Genomic DNA, 6000 nt, shown 5'->3' with positions numbered 1-6000 from the left:
GATAATCAACAATAATACTACAGGTTACTGACAAACCAAGAATCGTAATCAGGGCATTTGTGGGATTTGAACCCATGATCCGGAGATCCTGGCTAAGGGACACAACTCTGATGCTGCTTCATCCACTGGGCCATGCATGCCCCTTTATTCTCTTGAAATTTCTGTGTTTCAAATCCCATCATCAGAGTATTTCAACTACTGCAGCACAAACCCTAGTAATATGAGAGTTCGGGGCTAAGGTGGCGCAGTGGTCTTGTCATCACACTTCCCAGAGACTGAACCTGTTCATCATGGGTTTGAATCTCAGGTATGCCACATGTTTCATCATTGGTCTGGCAGCCACGCACTATACACAGCGGTAGCACAAACGTTGTAAACATCTGTGAGTCACTTTGGTTGGTTGTTTGTTGTTTAACATCACACTCAGCAATATTCCAGCTATATGACGGCGGTCTGTAAATAATCGAGTCTTGACTAGACAAACCAGTGATTAATATCATGAGCATCGATCCACGCAATTGGGATCGATGACATGCATCAACCAAGTCATTGAGCTTGACCACCCCATCCCATTACTCGCCTTTTACAACAAGCATAGTCGCCTTTTACGGCAAGCAGGGTTGTTGAAGACCTATTCTACCCCGGATCTTCACGGGTTGTGAGTCACTTTGAGCTTTCAACCAACATTATGTACTGTGATATATACTACTCAAAAGAACACCTGTTTTTTCCTATGGCTATAGTTAATCTGTCCTGGCCACTCACACAGTTGTAATGTATATACTGAGAATCTCACTCGAGTGTCTTCCAAGATTAAATATATCAAGACGAGATGATAACATTACAAATATCCCAGGCTAACATTGAAAAAGATATTGCTTTCAAATCAGGTAATCAACAGAAACTCAATGGAGCTTGGATGCTGTATCATAAACCTTTCGAAAATGAGCAGCCTTAATTTGAATTTTAGTTTTATACTTAAGACTTTAATAATTAAGACCATGTACTTTCCTTCACTGCAATATGATATATTAGCTGTAATAGTTTATGAGTACTTGATATATGCAGTATATTTATACCCTGGCCTGGCCGGAAGCCCATTTTATGGAACAAGTACTTCTTTATATAAACAATAAAAGAAAAATAATATCCCAGGCTTGCCAAGGTTAATTTTACTTTCATCAACTGGGTTTGAGATATTTGTGCTGGGAAGGCACGAGTGTGAGATTCTATTCCAAAATAATTCTTCCAATTTTTCAGTTTGTAAACAGTAACAAGCAGTGTCTTGACTGTAAATAGTCTTGCTGACAAGCTTCAGTAGTCCTGCATCATGGAGGGGAAATATTTGTTATGAAGAAATAGAACAATCTAGATATATATACAAAAACAAGTCTAGCCAGCTCTAGCTAGCTCTAGTCCACATCAGCATCAGGAAAATTATTAGTTGTGTAATACAAGATTTCATAGACTATATGTAAGTCTACAGCTTCAGTAGCAGAGAGATGAGTGATTTTGACTGTGACATCATCATGACGGATCAGTCTGCAAAGCATTGTGACACAATTTCATTGTAGCGATATATCCTCGGATCTACCAAGCGATATCTCCTGTGGAAGCCAATTTGGTATGATGAATATTGTTTATATTAATAGAGTGTGTGAATGTAACAAAGTTCTAATCCCCTGGACTTTGCAATACCCAGAGTAGACATTAGTAACACCTTGTTGCCTATCCCGAAAAACAAGCATGTTATAAGAAACTCCCGAAATAGCTGACTGGCTGAAACTCCCTCCAGTTTACTTAGTGAAATTAGAAGGTCAGCCTTGAGTTACATTGACATTTCCTGCACTTGTGTGTGCTCCATGTGTAGGACCAGGTCCTTAATTGCAGAACAACGCAGCTCGATACCGACTGTCCGTGTGATGAGATTTGAGTCTGACGGAACACTGCGTCTCCAGACACTTGCTAGTTCAACAAGCAGAAGCATGGGGATTCATTATAGAAGAATTCTATAGGCTGTCATTATTTTTGATCACGCACAGTACCTGCCTAGAACTTACACATTTTAAGCATATCTAACCCACACCAATTTATTTGCATGTTTTACAGACAAGCCTTCCCTAAATTGTACGGAGGTAAATAAGAATATAGAACAAAAGGGATGTTTGTGGAACTAAAATCAACCCTGGCGTTTTTTCTTACAAAAATATTCACCCCCTGCCTCTTGGCCTTTGACCAATCAGTATTTGAATTAAGCATGAAAGTCAAGGAGATGTCATAAACCTCAATGTTAAAATTTAAAATTTAGTCCTTAGTTTAAATTCAACAGCACCAAACACATTGGACCCTAGGAACCCATTCATTATTAATTTTGGACCCCATGAAATGCAAACATTGCCAGTGAAATCAGTAAATCATGTCTTTATAAACAGAAACATATTCGAAAAACACTTATGTCTAGATTTCCTTATGAAATGCAGTGCTCGTCATTGTGTGGGAATCATTTGAAACAATTTTATAATGGTCAGCACTTTTAGATTTAAGAAAAAGTATATACCGTATTCGACGTAATAAGCAGCCAAGGCGCTCTCAAAATTAGAATAGGGGGCTCTTATTAGAATATTATTGTGATGAAAAAAACAGAGTTGAAAGATCGTAAATTTTGTGGTTTATGCTGACAGCCTGAAATGTTTATATACGACAGATATACTTTTCAAGAATTTATTTGCCCATAATTAGGGGTGCATATAACACACGAGTGCATATTACACATGAATAAATAATTCTTGTGTACATTGATCAATCGGAATGGGTGCTAATTGGGATTATTCACTAGCCAATATATTAGCAAATATCGCCGTGGGCGCTTATTACGTGGAATACGGTATGTGTGTTCCATCATGTCGGGTTAAAGGTGAAAGGTGACAGTGGGAGGATAGGCCGACAGCATCTTCCTTCCTTCAGTGAATCACATCAGCAACACAAACATTGTACCCACCCACCAAGTCTGTCTCATCACTGCTGTCATTCTCACTCCCACCTCTCATGGCCGTCTCTTGGTGTCTGTTTGCTTGGCTCACAAATCTATGACCTAACCCACTTAAGTTTGTTATTCTTCTTCAAAAAGCATGTAATTTATCGGCATAACGAATATTTGTCTAATTTCCTTTCTGCCCTGGTATCAAACATACTCATTCTTTCTTTCCGTTCAAATAGACATTAAACCTTTGGTCAGATAATCACATCGAGATATTCAAAATAACTGACATAACTTTTGAAAATGACATCAATTGTGTTTGAACTAGAAACTACCAGTATATATCCGGGGTAGAAGAGGGCTTCAGCAACCCATGCTTGTCTAAGAGGAGAATATGCCCATGGTAAGAGGTGACTAACGAGACTGGGTGGTCAGGCTCAATGACTTGGTTGATGCATGTCATCGTATCCCAATTGGCTGCATCGATGCTCATGATGGCAATCACTTGATTATTTACAGACCGCTGTCATAAAGCTGGAATATTGATGAGTGCGACGTTAACAAACGAAATAGAAACTAACAAAAGTGACATGTCAATACTACTTTTACAATAACCCACATACTTTCATTTCAAGAAACAAAATTATTATTGAGGAAAGTATATATTAAAAAACATAGTGCCATGGTTCTGTAGCTCACCTTCCTATGGCTTCCTTAAAACAGTTTAAAAACAATTACAGTCACTAAAGAAAGGTTGATGTCAGCATTGATGGTAAAATATTTTAAGCCTAAATACTAAAAACTAACACTAAAATATAATGATTTGCACAAACTATGATGAGAAACATGCATGCCAACGTTTAGCTCCCTCAGATTGGAAATTTCAGAGAAAGGCTTACATGCATTTTGAGAGAATTAAGATTATTGTCTAAAAGAAGGTAAACATTTAAAATATTGCAGAAAAAATGGTCATAAGTGTGGAGCCCCCTAATAACTAAACGGGGAAGTCAGGTAGCCTAGTGGTTAAAGCATTGGCTCGTCACGCCGAGGACCTGGGTTCGATTCCCGACATGGGTACAATGTGTGAAGCCCATTTCTGGTGTCCCCTGCTGTGATATTACTGGAATATTGCTAAAGGCGGCATAAAACCATACTCACTCACTCACTAATTACTACACATGAACCAAATTTTATCAAATTGCTGAACAAAATGGCTTTGTTATGGCCATAAATCACTTTTTATTATAAATAATAAGGCGGAAATTCATATCAATTTCACCAAAGAAAACATTTTCCTGGGCTTTCCATTTAAAGGAAATGATCCATTAAATGCTATATGCCTTGTCATTAAGGATACTATATTCAAATTTTATCTTAAAAAGAAAAAAATTTCTTTCGAGTTGATCCAGAGAGAGTTGGCAAATTACTACTTTATAGCTAAAGTGATAGCTTACTCTAACTGTAACTACAACAAGTTTGTGAAGTTTTGGTCCAGTTGCCACAAACTATTTTTGTAACCATATCAACTCAAATACTGAATTATCTGAGTTCATATGCCCCCATGATGTATGATTCTGTTGTTGTTTTAAGACTCGCTGTATGAACATTAATATGTATGAAATGCTGTACGACAAAAAAAGTGGAATAATAAAAAAATAAAAAAATAAAAAAAATAAAATAAGTAAATCACTTTTTCACTATGGCTGCCATGGCCATCTTGAAAATAAAGTTGGAACCTCTTAAACAAATTACATAAACATCATTACTGGGAGGCAGGGAGGTGGAAAGTAATCCACCACTGGCTAAGACCCCCTTGCACAAAACCATCTTAGTGCTATGAGTTACAATCACCTTAGCGCTAAGATAGCTTTGTGTAACGGGTCCCATGTCAGTAACATCAAAATCACCAGATGAAATTTACTGTTGTTATGCAAAAATAAACTACATATTACTCAATGCTTGTGAACTAAAGATGTGATTCATCTGAGCAAAACCTTTTTAATGTCATCAATGCGACGTGTCTACAACTTCCATGCAGATTTCCCCAGTGAAAATAACTTCCTTAAATTATGACCATGAGTATATTCCCACAGCAAATGACGTTAAGTGTTTTCAGTGGTTTGTCTGCCGGTCCTCCCAGTCGGCCAGGTGATAATCCCGGGTCAGCTGCTGCATCCAGCCCCTGCCTTGCGGTGACTCACACCGAGGGAGGGACGACTCACGACTCATGCACCTGGGGAGACGTGACTGGGTTCGTGACCAGAATGCCCAGTGTGTCCACTGTTTCACAAAGTCCAGTAAAACACCAGTGAGTTTGGTTGTTGAGAGAGTGAAAGTTGACACAGGCATTGGGGCGTACCGAGTCTGAAGCCTGATAAGTCATTGCTCTCATTTGATAAATACCAAATTCTGTAGGGATGATCATTTCTAAAAACAGCTTAACTATTGTCAAACTGAAACTTTTTATTAGTCAAAATATATTTGTGTGAGGCATGATCTGTCCGATTCTGGTACGGAGACGTGTCAAGTACCGGTACAGTAAACTGCATGTACATTCATAACGAACATGCTTATAACAAAAAGACGGATATAATGAACTGGCTTTTTCATCCCTGCCATTTGCTGTATATATCCTTATAACAAACTACGGTTATAACAAACTAAACTTGGTGGTCCCTTTAGAGTTGGTGAGCCTCAACAAATTTCTCAATTCTGCATTACATAATCAGCCAAGCAGAAGTTGAACTTCCCTGAAACTTCTGGGATAGAATTCAGCAACCCAGGCTTGTGGAAAAAGGCGACCAAAGGGATTGTGTGGTCTGGCTCACTGACTTGGCTGATGCATGTCATTGCATCCCAATTGCGTAGATCAATGCTCATGATGTCAATCACTGGATTGTCTGGTCCAAGTTTGATTATTTACAGACCCCCGTCATATACCGGTAGCTGGAATATTGCTGAGTGTGGCATTGAACAACAATCAAAATAATATTCCAAATCTGCCTCTCTTCTTTCAGTGGCAA

Source organism: Haliotis cracherodii, unplaced genomic scaffold (assembly GCF_022045235.1).
Source record: "Haliotis cracherodii isolate W230 unplaced genomic scaffold, xgHalCrac1.p SCAF_6, whole genome shotgun sequence".
NCBI classification, from domain to species: domain Eukaryota; kingdom Metazoa; phylum Mollusca; class Gastropoda; order Lepetellida; family Haliotidae; genus Haliotis; species Haliotis cracherodii.
Note: the sequence above shows the minus strand (reverse complement) of the source record.